The 15586-nt window shown below is 46.8% G+C and overlaps 1 pseudogene; it reads right to left on the bottom strand.

Annotated features, from left to right (window-relative positions):
- Positions 1-7162: 7162 nt before the first annotated feature.
- On the bottom strand, positions 7163-9417 carry LOC117851863 (uncharacterized acetyltransferase At3g50280-like; annotated as a pseudogene).
- Positions 9418-15586: the final 6169 nt, after the last annotated feature.

Raw genomic sequence — 15586 nt, 5'->3', positions numbered from 1 at the left:
CTGGGATCTGACACATTTCTTTCCTTGCCAATCAACAGGTCAGATTGGCTGGCACGCCTCGCGAACCGCACTAGGGCGATCACCCGAACAGGAGTTAAGCAGATTCTCCCGGGTCGTGTGTCCGACGCTGGAGATTCGATTGGCCGATTTCTAGCACCAACAGAATGATACAGTGTTACATGAAAATTTAAGAAACAAACTTTTGCACAGAAATAAAGGTCCAAAATTATTACAAGTTTAGTATGTCTTGAATGTCTTTGTACTCCACCAGTGGTTTCCTCAATGAATCGAACACAATAACGTTGCTTTTATCAATCATAATTACAAGGAGAATCCAGTGGAAACTACATATATAAATGTTCATATTAGAACTAACTAACATTAATTAGGTAAGGAAAAGGAAAATAGACGGTACCCACACTTACTTAAAGTTGCATGGCAATAATATATATTGCTTGTAATTTTATTGCTCCAAGAAATTGTATATTGTGTCCAATGTAAGCTTTGGTTGATCCCGTATCTGATCTTGGTTAATGAGCGATGGATCCATGAAGCTAATGTTGAAGTAGAATTCTCTGCGGCACCTCTGAATTAGCATCCTACATAAAATGAAAGAGAAGTTAGTAGGCTGACATGCACACACAAAATAATGATCTGAGCTAAAATTTACATCTTGATAACCATACACTTACAGAATCAGGTGCTGATGAGAGAGACGTCAAGGCCATCCTGATGGTACACATTATACATATCCTTGAATTGCAACCATAGGAGTTTCTCACCTTAACTGAAAAATCAATCGGTTTAACACGAAGAGCAAATATGAGCCTTTCCTTGGCCGACTACTCCATGTACCATTGATGGAATTCATACATCTTCGTTGAGAGCTTTCGTACCAATTCAGGCCTTACTAGAGGCTTGCCTACCTCAAAGGGCCATTTAGGTACAATCTTTTCTGGAGCTGGGAGTTTAGCTTGGCCTAGAACTTCATCAAGCGACAGACCTATATCTCTCATAAACGTAATGACTTGGATTTGTTCTAAGGGCATTGCTGCTAAAACTTGAGCGTCTTTATCTGCTTGCTGCCCGAGCTGGGGGACAGTACGACTGGAAGATGACTCTCCTTGTTTTTTCTTCTGATAACACTTAACTAATGAACGCTTGTAGTTCGATTGTAAAGTCTTCTTTACTTCTTTTTTTATACTAATAAAAAACTTTAATTTCACTGGATCTACTGGCTTAGGCTCCATCTCCTTTGCTTTTCTTTCTGCAGCTTTTTTTTGCCAAACGACTCCCTTACATATGCTTACGATGCCTCCTGCAATTCCTTAGGAGTCATATTGCCTGCTAGTTTCTGATTAGGTTCTTTCACCTTTGGCTGCCTTGGCTTGGAAGGCGGTGGTTGCAACTTCTTGAGAGGTATTGCAGGTTCTTTGCTCGCACTAGAGTTTAGTCCCGACAACGGTGATCGGGGAGGGGTGTTTTGGTCGACGTCGCTCGCACCACCTGGATTCGATGGAGATGGAGATGATGATCGAGAAGGATGCAATGGTCCTCATGGTGACGACGATCCTGAAGGTGGATGTGCTGGAGATGACGGTTTTGAGTTCTGAGGAGATGGTAGCTGTGGGGGATCTATGGGAAGCAATGGTGCCTCCTTACCGGGGATGATGATGTAGCATTTGCGCCATAGAATCATACCGTGAAGTGCATCTTCTAGTGTCCTTTCCCCATCACCTCCCGGGAGGTCGAGCTCTCAGCAGCTAGGTGGAATCTCCATGCCATGGCTTGTCTACCCTGACAGGATTGGTAAAGCACTTCCATACACCACCTGTTCATATAGAAGAAATAAAGAAGTTATTAAACTCCTGAGGCGTGGATCAATTGAGATAATTGCATAAATTATATATATGTATACCTTAATAGTGAGGTTGCCAAATGGTCTGTACAGCTCACATGAGGTGCGCTGAATGATGTCATCCACAGGGTACCATTGGTTGTCCTATGCAACCATGGGTAATCTTGGCATGTTCTCATTGGGGACCTCTGTGGAAGCACAACTGCTTCGGCTTTGAGAAAGGCTGACAACGACGTTGGGATCCAGTAGTGCTCCAGATTGGGCCATCTTAGTAACTACTAGGGCCATTCGCCGATTAATTTCTTCCTGCATTCCTACTTCTTGCGATTGCACTTTAGCTTCTAACATGCACCGCCAGCTCTCCTCTTGCGCCTCCTTTCTTCTTTTCCGGCTTCTGTACGTGTTGATGTCCCTATAGAAAGTAAACTTCCACGGAATGATCCCATAGCCTCCACAACGTCGTGGGTGTTTGGGATTCCCGAGCACCAAAGTGAGTTCATCGTTCCCTTTATTAACCTTCAACTTTCCCGCTTTAGCATCTTCAATGTTTTAGATAAGCCTAAGGGTCTTCTAATGTATTATTTCGTTGAATATAAGTGTCCCATCCTCTTGGCTTAGGTTGCCTCCATGAGCGTAATACCAATTATTCGATCGATTGGGCCAATCCATAGTCGCCGGTAAGATACCTCGATCGAATATGTATTGTTCCATATTTCTCCTTTTAGAAATTGCACTGATGTAACCACCTCGCCCTAAACGATGATGGTACTCTTTGTTCTGGGCATTGGTTGAGTTGACACAAACCTTGTTCGCACTACCTTCACTCATCTTGTATTTCAGAAATGAGTTCAAGTGATCCCTTAACTTTGGCTAGTCATTAAAATCTGAAGTTCGACCCTTCTTGATAAAATTGGCATCCAGATTCTTCTTGAATGTCTAGAATTGGGTTGCCATCTTCTTCAGCATCCAGTCTTTCACAACTTTTTCTTCTACACTATCAAGAAGTGTGAAGTGTTTCTTGACATCTGCCCACAACATATCCTTCTGTATGTGCGGAAGCACGTATGGATCATCTTTTTTACCCTTCCATTCTCTAATGCTGATGGGCACGTTGTCCCTTACAATAGCCCTACATTGACTCATGAACTTTCTAGCCACATTTTCAGGAGCAATTGGCTTGCCCTCTTCTGTCACTTTGATGATGTGAAGCCTTCCCTCCATTGTCTTTGTATGACCTCGCGGCTTATTTCGCTTCATCAATCCAGAGGGGTAACAGTTCAAGATTCGTTAATTAGTACATAGTAATAATGAATATAAAATTATAGATAGGGTAAAACAATAAAAATGATATATACCTCGCCGGCACCTTCGATCACGGTAAGGTTTTGTTCCGCATTGTCATCAACGCCATGCTCGGGCTCATCATTGCCATCACCGGACATGTTGAGGAACATGTCTGCCTGGCTACCCTCATCCTCGGTGTAGGTTCTTGGAACGTTGGAACCACTACTGCCAGCAATAATCTGCTCCATTGTATACCTTGCATCCTCTTCGTCTTCCATCTCAACTAATAATGACATTAGTTAAACACACATGTAATCATAGATACATTAAATTAAAAATTGTATCAAGTAGTACAATTAATGTATAAACATGAAATCATAGAATGTATAAAAGAAACTTGTGAAATATACACATGAGATACTTGAGACCCATTAATGAGGAAGGATAAATTTTCACAGGAAGCCTCCAATCTTCTGAATCTCCAATCCCAGAGGGCAAACAACCTATTTAGTTTCATATATTGTGGACGGCAATTCATTATCTCATGAAGCATGTTCTTTACAATTTTCAATATCCCCTGAAACGCCTTATCGGACACACCATTTTTTGCCTTCCATGCAGCATTTCCAGTGTGGTACCCAGTTTTTTATACCCTTGCTTGCAATCTGGCTACAACAATTTTTTGTGATCATCTATCGTGCGCTGCAACATTTCTAATTCCTTCTCAGTTTTGCAGTTTGTTTGTGCATCCTGAAGCACCTGACCAAGATCATCAATAGGGTCATCTTCTGCAAACTCTTCTTCATCAGCCTCGCCCATTGTAGTATCTGCAAAAGCTTGGCCTACAGCCCAATCCGGAATGTTGTTATCTTCCTCCTCTTCTTTGTTGTCTTCCATTATGACCCCTCTTTCACCGTGCTTGGTCCAAACCAAATAGTTAGACATAAACCCGTATCTAAACAAGTGGCTGTGAACAGTCCCTTAGCAAGATTAGTCATTCTTGTTACTGCATTGGAAGCATGGACGACATATGAATCCCTTCTCTGACTTGTTGGTTTTGGCCACTTCGAGAAAATAATGCAAGCCATCAACAAACTCTTTGGTCCGTCTGTCTGTGTTATACATCCATTGCCAGTTCATCTGCATTGTATTACGTGAGAAATGGACATAGGTCTTTGTATTAGATAAAGAACTTGACCAATATTGATAATTTACACCGATCAACCTTCATAAAGATAAAAACAATTCACATGAAAATTACACCAATCAACATTCATAACATTCACTAGGTCGACAAAAAAATGCTAGAATTCTAGAACAAGATAATAAAGATACATATACATTAAAGATTATAGACACTCCATAGTGGACTTCACGTAGTCAATTATCCTAAAATAATGGTATAACGTAGCAGAATGTTCGCCCTACAAGCTATTTCTGCACATGACTCAATCTTCTACGAAGTGTATGGGGAGTCACCTTCGCTCCTCCAGTACCAGAGAATAGTGTAAGCATATTCATGCCATGTGCAGACACTGTTCTCTGGTATTGGAGGAGCAGAGGAACCAACTCTTTAGAATGTTCCTCCAAATCTATGGAAAGCCACCTCCGCTCCTCCAATACTAGAGAATAGTGTAAGCACATTCATACCATGTGCAGACACTGTTCTTTGGGATTGGAGGAGTGGAGGTGGTACATCCATTGTCGGTCCATCTGCATCGTACGTGAAAAATGAACATAGGGCATCATATTAGATAAAGAACTATTGGTCAATATTAGGTAGGGAGAAAATAGAGTAAATATGTTTATAATATTTAGTCCTTACAATAAACATGAGATAAATAAATTATTGGTCAAAGAAATAGAATTATTGTTAAATTACAATGATATGAAAAATTGTAGCAATGACCAAATTTTATTTCTTACACCTACAATTTATTTATCTTAACTTTATTATAATGACTAAATACTAAAAACACATTTACTCTATTTTTTCCCATACCTAATATTGATCAAGTTCTTTACCTAATACGAATCACATATAACAAGCAAGCTATCCATCAAATTCTAGCTCAAAAACATGTATGAATAAAAATCCTCTCCATTCTCATTCATTTAAAAAACTCATTTTTCTATGTCTCTAAAGCATAAAACAAAGCATAATAACAATAAACAAAAGGAGGATGAAGTAGCTAACCTTTACAACACTTTGGATGAGTGAAATCCCCACAAAAATGAGAAAAAAAATCGGACAGCACCTCCCTAAAGTTGCTTGCTCACCATGGAGAAAGAGCCTGAAGCTCTCAATTTAGGGAGGAAGAAGGTGTTTCCAACTAGGTTAAAAGCTTCCCCTGTTGGTGCATTTTTTCAACCCACAATGGGACTAGAGTGGCTTTAGTCCCAGGTTGGATAGAAGATGAGTTGTCTACCAGTGGTATGCTCCTTGAGAATTGAAACCTCACGAGTCGTGACGTCTCTTTCCAAACCATTGTCTGTTGAGTGCGCAACAGGGTGAGTGTGTTCTTCCTAAAGAAAAAAGGAAACAAAAAGGGAAGTCATGGAGTAAAACACTCCTGGTCCTGGTCCTGGTAAATTGATAGTTGGCTCATAATGATGACCCGCAACGTAGCCTGAAACTTGCGCCGTGCTAACGAGAATATTTTGTTGCGCACACAGTAGACAGTACACGTCCCTTCCACGGATCAAACCAATATCACGCACCTGAACTAGCGAGAATATTTTGTTCTGCACACAGTACACGTACCTTCCACGGATCATACCAATTGCACGCGCCTTAACTTTCACGACAAGTGACGTGTGCTGAAGTGCGCCCTCTTTCCACCCAAGGTAAGCTTCTTTGGACTTGTTTTATCCTTTTTCTCTGGTGGATTCAGCGTCTTTAGACTTTTAACCCTCCCTTTCGCAAAGAAAGTGAGGTTGCTAGTGCGGTTATAATGCAACGCAGTTCGGCGAGCCGCCACCACCACCAGTCCAGCACAGACCCTACAGGCCTGAATCCCCACGAGCCACGAGCTCAGGAGTAGGACACGACACGGCCTTTTCCCCCGCACGTCGCCCGGGTCGGTGGCGTCGGGCCAACGGCCGTACCGCGTCGCGTGAACGGGATCCGGACCCCGCAGAGTCCAGGCGGCGCGCGAGAGCCGTGGGCGCCCCCCGCGTCAAACCGGCCGTCCCCACGCGGAAAGTTGCCGAGCCGCCCGCCTTTCGCGCGCCCGCGTTCCCACGCCGCGCGCGCGCGACACCAGCAGACGCGTCTCTCGGTGCCGTGCCGTGCCGTGCCCCCCGCGGAAGGAACGCAGACGCGCGCGGACACGGAGAGAAATTAAACCCACGACTGCGACCCGCCGATCCCACGGCGCAGCCCTCCGCTTGGGCGGCCTATATAAACCTCCTCCCCCCATCGCAGCATCGCAATCCGCAGCAGAGTACACGCACACCGCCACCGCCACCGCCACCGCCGCAGCAGAGTCTTCGAGAGCTAGCAAGCAAGTTCAAAGCCTTCCAGCAAGTCGATCGTCCCGAGATGGCTTCACGCTTCGCCTCCGTGCTGCTCCTCGCCGCGGCCGTGCTCGTCGCCTCCGCGTCGGCGCAGGAGTTCACCACGGCGCCGTCGTCCGCGCCCGCGCCCTCTCCGATCGCCGGGGCGGCCTCCGCTCCGGCGGCGTCCGCCGTGGCCGTGGTGTCGTCCGCGCTGGTATCCCTGCTCGTGGCGAAGATTATGCAGTAGAAGCATGTGTGCCATGCTTATACATACTGCATATGCGTAGCTTTCTCTTGGAGATTTGAGCGGCGGTTTCATCGAGTCGTATTCGTTATTCTTTTTGTACCATATATACTTACGTATGCTTGTACTTTGCATGTATACTCCGTGCCTTATGCATATATATATGAATAAAGTTGGATGACCTTGTCATCGGTCCAGAAGTTTTTTCTACTTACTTCTGCTTGTTCAAGGATTTTTTTTACTCCATAAAAACAAAAGGAAGAAGGATGGGATAGATGGCGACACAGGCACACAGCCGCATGTACAATAGAAAAGAAAACGTAACAGCATTAGGAGAAGAAAATGGTGGCAAGGGACTTCAAGTATTCTGAAGTCACAGCCAAAAAGGAAATAGAAAATAGAAAAAGAAGATCATAAGAGAATTAAAACATGGCTCCGACTGGACAAGGACGAAAGCAATATTGCCACGGCCTTAGCGCACAGGGCCGTCCCTCCTCCCTGGCTCGTGCTCGGGCTGAGCAAACGGCCCACTATTGTCTAAGGGAATGCTAAAACACACCCGAGCATTTCCAAGCCTCCTCAAATTTTCTGCTTCCTCCTCCTCTTACCAATCAAGACAACTCTAGCTTCTTCTCCGCCTCCGGTGAGGTCTCCGGCGACATTAGGGTTCGGGGTTTGGGTTTGGAGGGTTTGGGCTCCGGCGAGCTCTCCATTGCCGGCCTTAGAGGGAAGGCCGTCGGCGGCAGGCCGGCACGGCAGTGGTGGTGGGCGCAGGGGCGGCGAGGCGAGGCGGCGGTGGCGCCGCTGGCCTGGGCAGTGGAGGATGGCGGTTGGGCAGGGCTCGGGCGGGGGCGACGAGATGATGGAAGCGGAGGTGGGAGCCATCCTCCGCCGAGAACCTAGCCCGCCGAGGCAGGGCGGCGGTGCGTGGGGCGGCGGCGGGGGGGCGGGTGGGCGCGAGGAAGATGAACCCGTCGGGAGGAGGAAGAGAAAGCGTCGGCTGTCCGAGCGTCGAAAAAATCGAGTGCTGAGGCACTTGGTAATGCTCGGGTGCCTGGTAGGCAGCCCCGTTGTCTATTGCAGCCTAATCAGCATCAGGCAGCTGCCAACCATCGCCCACAAACAAGCACCACCACTACACGCGACGCTCACAGGCTCACAGCCTCCATGAACTCCTCGTCGGCGACGAGCCTGGACATCGCCTCGGGAGACAGGTACACCTCCAGCGCCATGCCGCCGCCGTCGCGGCCCTCGTACACTATCACCTTCCCGTCCACCTTGTTCTCGGCGCCGCTACGGACAGCGACCGGCCTGCCCCACCCGAAGTCGTTGCCGTACATGTCGAACCGCGGCGAGCTCCCGGTCATGACGTTCGCCGGGTCCCTGAGCGGCGTCAGGTAGAGTAAGCTGGGGTTCCGAGCCCACGAGGCGAGATCATCCCCCTCCCTGGCCTCGTCGAACGACGCCACGGCGCGGTTCAGGAGCCACGCCGGCCATCCTAGGCCCCTGTCGAGGTCTCGAGGACATCGCCGGCGGCGGACCGCGCGACCACGCCCGTCACGGCGTTGCCGGCGTAATCTCGTGGCTCCTTCACCCGTGCCCGGAGCCCGATGGCAAGGAAGTACGTTGTCCCCCGGTGTGGCGCGAGGCCTCGGGCGCGGCACACCGCTCGCCACGTGTGCGCGAGAAGAGACTGCAGCGACGAGATGGTCGCCGTCGCCGCCGTTCCGGCCATCTCCGAGTTGGCCGTTGCCTTGAGCTTCTTTACACTCTCCGCAGAGAAATGGAAGAAGCACTCCTGGACCGGCGTGTACTCGGGCCGCTGGACCATGTCTTCCACCTTGGCGAAGGGTAGAGGGATAGGCGCGGGGCAAGTGTCGAGGAACCATGTGTCGAGCACCGGCGGTGCCGTGGAGAGCTTGTACCCTTCGCCGCCGCCGCTGCTGCTCCGGCTGATCTCCGACCAGGTGTTGAAAAAGTGCCAGAGCGTGGTCCCGTCAGCGACGCCGTGGTTGAGGGACATGGCGATGAAGATGCCGTCGGCGAGCTCGGTGTCTTCGCCGGCGAGAAGAGGCCGGGATTCCAGAACCGCGTCCACGCCCCGCACCCCGTTGAACGGGAAGAACGACCGCACCACCGGCGGCACGTACAGCGGGGTCGCGATGTCACTCACGGAGACCCCGGGCGCCACAGCGTGGACGAACTCGGCGCCCTCGCCGTTGCAGCGGAGCGAGATGACAAGGCCACTGGACACACTGCCGGTGACCTCCGCGGCGGTGAGGCGGCCAGCAAGAGGGTAGAGCGGGCCAGGGCACGCGCCAGGGACGAAGCGAGGCCGTCCGCGACGGCGCTTGCGGGTCGCGTCCGGTGATTCGGCAGGAGGACTCCCTTCAGGATGTACTCAAAATTGATTACACGGAGGTCGCATGGCGTCAGGTGCATGACCCTCGGGCGCCGATGGCGAGGTTGCCGGCTCCGGCCGGACGATACGCCTGGACACGATCTGGACCCCGCCGGTTGAGCCTTCCATAATTCCATTGATGATCGCCTCGAGGTGGCCGGAAGTTTCAGCTTTTGTTGTAAGCCGAGTAAAGATGGTATGGCATGGTGAGATTCAATATTCCACGTATAACTTTTTTTTGTGTGTGTGAGCTCATGCGTACCTAGCAAGCAATCGTTGACGTAAAATTTGAGCTTCAAGCTTCTGCGTTAATAACACGAAGGACCTGAGAGATCTGCTTAACTCTAGTACATGCTCCAAATCGGTACGCGAAAGGTGCAAGGTGTGTCAATCAATTTGACCTATAATTGATAAGGGAAACGTTAAATTCCTGAGCCGATAGGCAGCAAAACCTTCGAGCTCATGGCTAGGTGTTATTTTGAATAAACAACATAAAAGTTAGATTTTCAGTGTAATCATATGATGTAAATAAACAGAAACATTTATGGCATATGCCATCGGCTACATGAGCCGACGGACTAAGATAGATGCAAGATAAAACAACAACCATTAAAAGATTCCTTGTTCACCACACGCATGTCAAATAAACTAACAGATCTAATTAATATCATGAGTTGATAGATTGGACTTAACCAAAACGTATAGCTGAGAGGGCATTAACGTTGATCTGTTAACCTAAAATACTAGAACATGGCAACAAGGATGACTTACCTACCACTTACAAGATAAAGCTAACAGATCTGATCAATGTCATGAGCCGATAGATTGGACTTAACCAAGATAGTATGGCTGAGAGAGCTAATTCAAAAGACTAGTATGCGACAGCAAGGCCTCACATTACACGGCCATCGGCTCGATGACATCATCCTGCTACCAAGAGGGATGGATAATACCCAACCGAGGCATCGGCTCTCAGCGGTAGAGTTTTGACATTAAAGATCTGAGGGCTAGCAATACGAGGCCCAAAGGCAAAGATCTATCGGACCTAGTATATGTAAAACAAATAAAGCATGCAAGATCTAACCAGCCAATATGATCAGATAACTGATGAACGCTTAAACAAGATCAAGAAGCCGATGAAAACAACCTAATTAGATCTAAGTCGTTCGATAACTTTGAGCGTTTGATAAAACTAAGAGGCCGATACGATGCAACTTAATCAAACCAAACAACTCGATAACTGTAAGAAACCTCGAAAATAAATAGAATATTGGACAAAGCCTAGAAAGTTCTATTTGCATCTAAGTAACTTGATAACTAGCCTTACGCTGAGAGATTAGAATATTGTACAAAACCTAGAAAGTTCTGATACAGGTAACGTAATAACCGGGTGAAAGTACTTACAAGGTCGCTCGAGATCAAAACTGATGCAGCCCTGCACGCAAGAAGAAACTCATCGGTTTCTACTCTACTCCTACTCCTAGTGTTTGACGGCGTGGTGCCAAAAGGTTGTATTGATTGATTGTGATTTTTGGTACAATACTCGTGGATTTATATTTGTACCCTAGAGCAAGCTAAAGTCCTAACCAGTTACGACGCGAACCGTTACAATGAACCTAAGAACTACTAAAGATAAATCTCCACGCTTTTCCTTATTTGGTGGAGTCGATTTCGCTTCGGACAGGTCCCCTCTTGGTCTTCTAACGGCTTCTAGAATTCGATCGTCCGTAGCTAGTTTTGATCAACGTCAACAGACCTTTTCTTCTGCAAATCCATCGGTTGTGAGAACCTTACCTTCATCGGTTGACTCTGGTCAAAAACCAGCATCAACACATGCCCCCTAGTTTTGGAATATAATATTATGTTCCAAAATTATCTTCTCTCATCAGCATCTTCATTGGTTCTGAAGCGATATCCTCCCGAAGCAAAAGGAGTCGTTGCCTTAATCATGATCTCTTTCCCCAAATTTTGTGATAGTATCCTCCCCATTTTTTGAGATTCACCCTCCGGAAATTGTTATATAACTGTTCTACCCCTATCGTCTTTTTCACTAAGCCAACAGTAACCGCCATAGTTAAAAAACCAACTATTCACTTCACACGCCTGGCGATTCCACTGCTCGTCGTCATCATCAAGCTCCGACCGTCAACAGTCTTCTAATTGTCAATGGTGACACTATCCTCCATTCCGCAGGTACCATGTATATTCATCATTCTTTTCTTTTCCTAATCTTAGATCTGATCTAGCCATTGCACACCGAACCCTCATTTTTAATCAATCCCAGCCCCCCCTTGTGGGAGCTTAGAAATGATCTCTTGATTCCCATAGCCGATACGCAAGCACAATACTTTTTGGGGGCCATGGGTAGAAACAATCTGATAGAGTTCATAAACACCGAGACCCAAAGAGTTCCTTATAAGCATGCCACAATGAATCTGTCAGATTGGAAAGGTACCTTCCACTCATGGCCAAGTAAAATTTCTGGCTGGAGATCCTAGTATCTTCATATGTGAGACGAAAAAGGAATTAATTGGGAGGACTCTAGAATCGGCCACTGTATCAGACTCTCTTTGGCCGAAATGGATAAAAATGAGCCCCTTTTAGTTGCCGCTCATACTTCTGATCCGATGCTTTGAATGCATTTTTGTTTGGTCATGGACCAATGTCCCTATGCCTACTAGATGTCTCTATGCTAACGGGCCTGGACATCACCACTTCAATCGACCCCTTCACTCTGAAGGCCAAACCTTCTTATAAGGTAAAATAGTTGGTATAATCATTGATGAAGAGCATGCTCTTTTCTTGAATATGTGGCTGGAGCGGTTTGTATTCTACGGATCCACTGCAAGCCCTATAGCAAATATGTTGGTCGTTGCGGAACAGTTATCCCAGAGCCATAAACTTCCTCTTGGAAAATTTCTACTTGGATATGTATATCGTTTGATGCATCACACATCAATCAAACTGTGAGCTGGTGAAACTATCGACACCGAAGGCCCATGGTGGTTTGTCCAACTCTAGCTCACCATCCATATCGCCAAGGGCTAGGGAATAAATCTTCTTATATGAACCTTCCCCAATGACTACGCTGAAGGAGAAGAAGAATCCAGACGCTGATGTAAATCTTATGGAGAAGCATCATCCAGTGTAGCCGACTGCTCTCTATCAGCACCAAAAACATCCTAATTTTTCAAACTTTTTTATTGCGGCTTTGGAGAGAACGCCATAACTTGGTGTGCTTACGTATATGTGGATCGGTTTGAATTCCCAAAGGATTTCATCTTTTCAAAGGTTGACACAAAGGAGCCGAGCAAATCAGTCTTTGAATCATCTGCGGTTCCCTATATCCTCCCAGACGGTTTTGCCAATGGCCGATCTCATAAGCCTTCTTATGAGTTTTACCACCCTTCGGCCTTTGCCTGCCAGTTTGGATTTGGCCAAGTCCCAATCAGCTTATTCTTTGTCGATAAAGTGAAGGCAAGGGACACAGTAACCACCAGTTCGAAATATGATCGCTTGACTGCTTTAACTTTATAACTGCCTCCTTTTGAGTTGCAAAATTGGACTGGCACTGAAGTGTCATCTGAATCTTATGATCGATGATGGAATGAATGGAAAATTCACTTGATGAACCGGGCAGTAGCATACTACTGCAAAAGGTTTTTTCCCGACTATGCACCATCCGATGGAGAGGTAATCACTTCACACACAATTTTTATCCCCCCTTTTTAGTCTGTTATAACACTTCATATCCTTCCAGGAAGGTGATGCTGAAGCTCCTCTCATGAGTTTGAGTGGCGATCCGATTGCCTATGCTCCTCCTACACCACGCCCAGTCCTAGGATCTGATACACCCCAAGTCTCTGATTTGCCCAAAGGTTCTTCAATGGGTAAGCGTAAGCTACCATCTAAGCATTGAGCAAGAAGAAAAGGAAGACCTTGGCCTCATCAAGCACACCCCCACGGACTGGATCTCCATCGGCTACAATAATACATTGATAATTCATATCTTTTCCTTGTTTTTTCATCCAATTGTTGTTTTCTGCAACTTATTTTATTTTTTTAAATTAATTTTTTATATTTTTATGCAAACAGGATCACATGAGATGGAACCATAAAAAGTTTCAGCTCAAATAGAGTTAGGATGTGTTCCATAGAAATTCAGACATGCTCTCTGAAAAGCGTGTTGCAACTTTGGAGCTTGAGTACTGTCGGTGTTTTAGATCGGCAACCCGCCTAGGGGGTATCCTAGGTGGTCTTTTGTGCGGTGAGTGTCGTTGAGAATCAAGGAGTCAATGGTGATGCAAGGGACACGATTTAGAAGGTTCGGGCCACTAGATCGCGTAATACCCTACGTCCTGTGAGTTGATTCTATTGAACTTAGATGTGTTGAGAGAGTTGTCTTTGAGGGGGTCCCTACCCACCCTTATATACTCGGGAGGGTAGGGTTACAAGTTTGAATCCTAGTTGGGTACGATTATAGAGTTCTACTCGGTGTAGACTGAGTAGTTTCCATATGCACACTTAACTAGTCCAAGTGGGATACACTTTTTGTTGCGTAGCCCCCTAGTCTTGATTATGTTCGAGTACGCCCCTTAGTGGGCCGCACAGGGCCTACTCGTGGGCCTGGAATGTATGCCCGACAAGCCCTCGAGTACTTTGTAGTCGAGCGTCATAGTTCCGAGTACTTTGAGACCACCATCCAAGTAGTTCTCAACAGTGGTTGTAGTGTCTTTAAGTACTTGAGTACTGTCACATGGCTTGAAAGTACTCTTCTTTTCCTTCGAGTTGCTTCTGTCTTGAGAAATTATATGGTAGTGCGATGACAATCGCACTCCATATGGAGTAGCCCCCGAGCCTTAGTTTGAGTCGAAGAGTTAGGCTTAGGATCAATCCTGCATTCTGGCTGTTTCTCTTTCAGTAGTCTGAAAAAGAAAACTTTGTCCAGCGGGTACAGTATCCGCAACCCCTGAGCACTTAGGCGATTTCTTCGTTGTCAATGAAGTGATCAAACCCATTGATTTGAGTAGCTGTTGGATATTATGGCAATAAATCTAGTTTATATCTGACCGTTGCGTAAATGACGCTTGAAATTCGGAGGTGATGGAGATATAACAGGAGAGCCCCCTTATGGTTGGGGTTACGTTTCTTTTTTAGCAGATCTGTTTTGTCCCTTCCCCCCTTTTTCCTGTTCCTCGTTGTGCCGTCGCAGTTTCCAATGCCACCAACACCATTTTTGCTTTTTGAGAGAGATCAGAGGTTGACTCCTCTCTTCTTTGCTGTCTCCGAGATCGTCTGATGTGCACCAAGAAGATGGGGAAGAAACCCAAGAAGACTCAAGGCCAGGCTACGGCGGCGGGTAAGTTGAGGTCTAAATCCAAGTAGGGGAAGGAGCTAGTGCTGCTAGCACCGAAGTGCGGTCTGACTAACCAAACTGCACTGCTGCCGCCTGGGATCACCTGGCAGAATTCTGTGATGAGGGAGGCGGCTGTTCAAGCTTTGGTTGATGCTAAACTTCTACAACCTAGGCTTCAACTCGAGTGGAGGCCTGCCTTTGGCAATGCGTGGCAGTTTGAGGAGCATCCAAACGAGACTGTCATGCTTGCGCACTTTGTCGAGAGAGGATTGGCAGTGCCTGCTTCCGACTTCTTTAGAGAAATCCTCGAGTACTATAAGCTTCAGTTGGTTCACTTGAACCCCAATGGTGTGCTTCATATGTCCATCTTTGTACACCTGTGCGAAGTATACCTGGGTGTTCCTCCTAGTCTTGAGCTCTTTAGGAAACTATTTCGTTGTAAGCCTCATCCTAGTGCGATTAGGATAGAAGTTTTTGGAGGTGCTTGGTTCCAACTTAGGAACTCGGGTGCTTATCTTGACTACAACTTGTCTGACTCGCACGGTGACTGGAAGAGGTGGTGGTTTTATATTGGGAATCATGACCCTCGTTTGCCGGTAGTCACCGGTCATGCCCTGAAGCATGCGGAGAACTGGGTGAGCGAGCCTAAGGATACTCCTGAGATTTCCAACCTACTGAGCCAGATTGCTGAATTGAAGTCGTTGGGTTTGACTGGCATTAATGTGGCTGCCAGTTTTCTCAAGAGGAGAGTTCAGCCTTTGCAGCAGCAGGCTCACTTGGGTTCAGAGTACTCGAGCTTTGATGACCCATCGCGTATGTCTCCTGATGATATATCTGATGATGATGTGGAGGCACTGCTAACAAAGTTTTTTAGGAATTATCAGGGAGTTCCGGTTATTCCTGGAGTCCTTCGCCAATTTGACAGTTGGTATGGGCCAGAAG

The sequence above is a fragment of the Setaria viridis genome, chromosome 4, assembly GCF_005286985.2.
Source record: "Setaria viridis chromosome 4, Setaria_viridis_v4.0, whole genome shotgun sequence".
NCBI classification, from domain to species: domain Eukaryota; kingdom Viridiplantae; phylum Streptophyta; class Magnoliopsida; order Poales; family Poaceae; genus Setaria; species Setaria viridis.
This window is presented reverse-complemented; position numbering and strand designations above follow the sequence as displayed.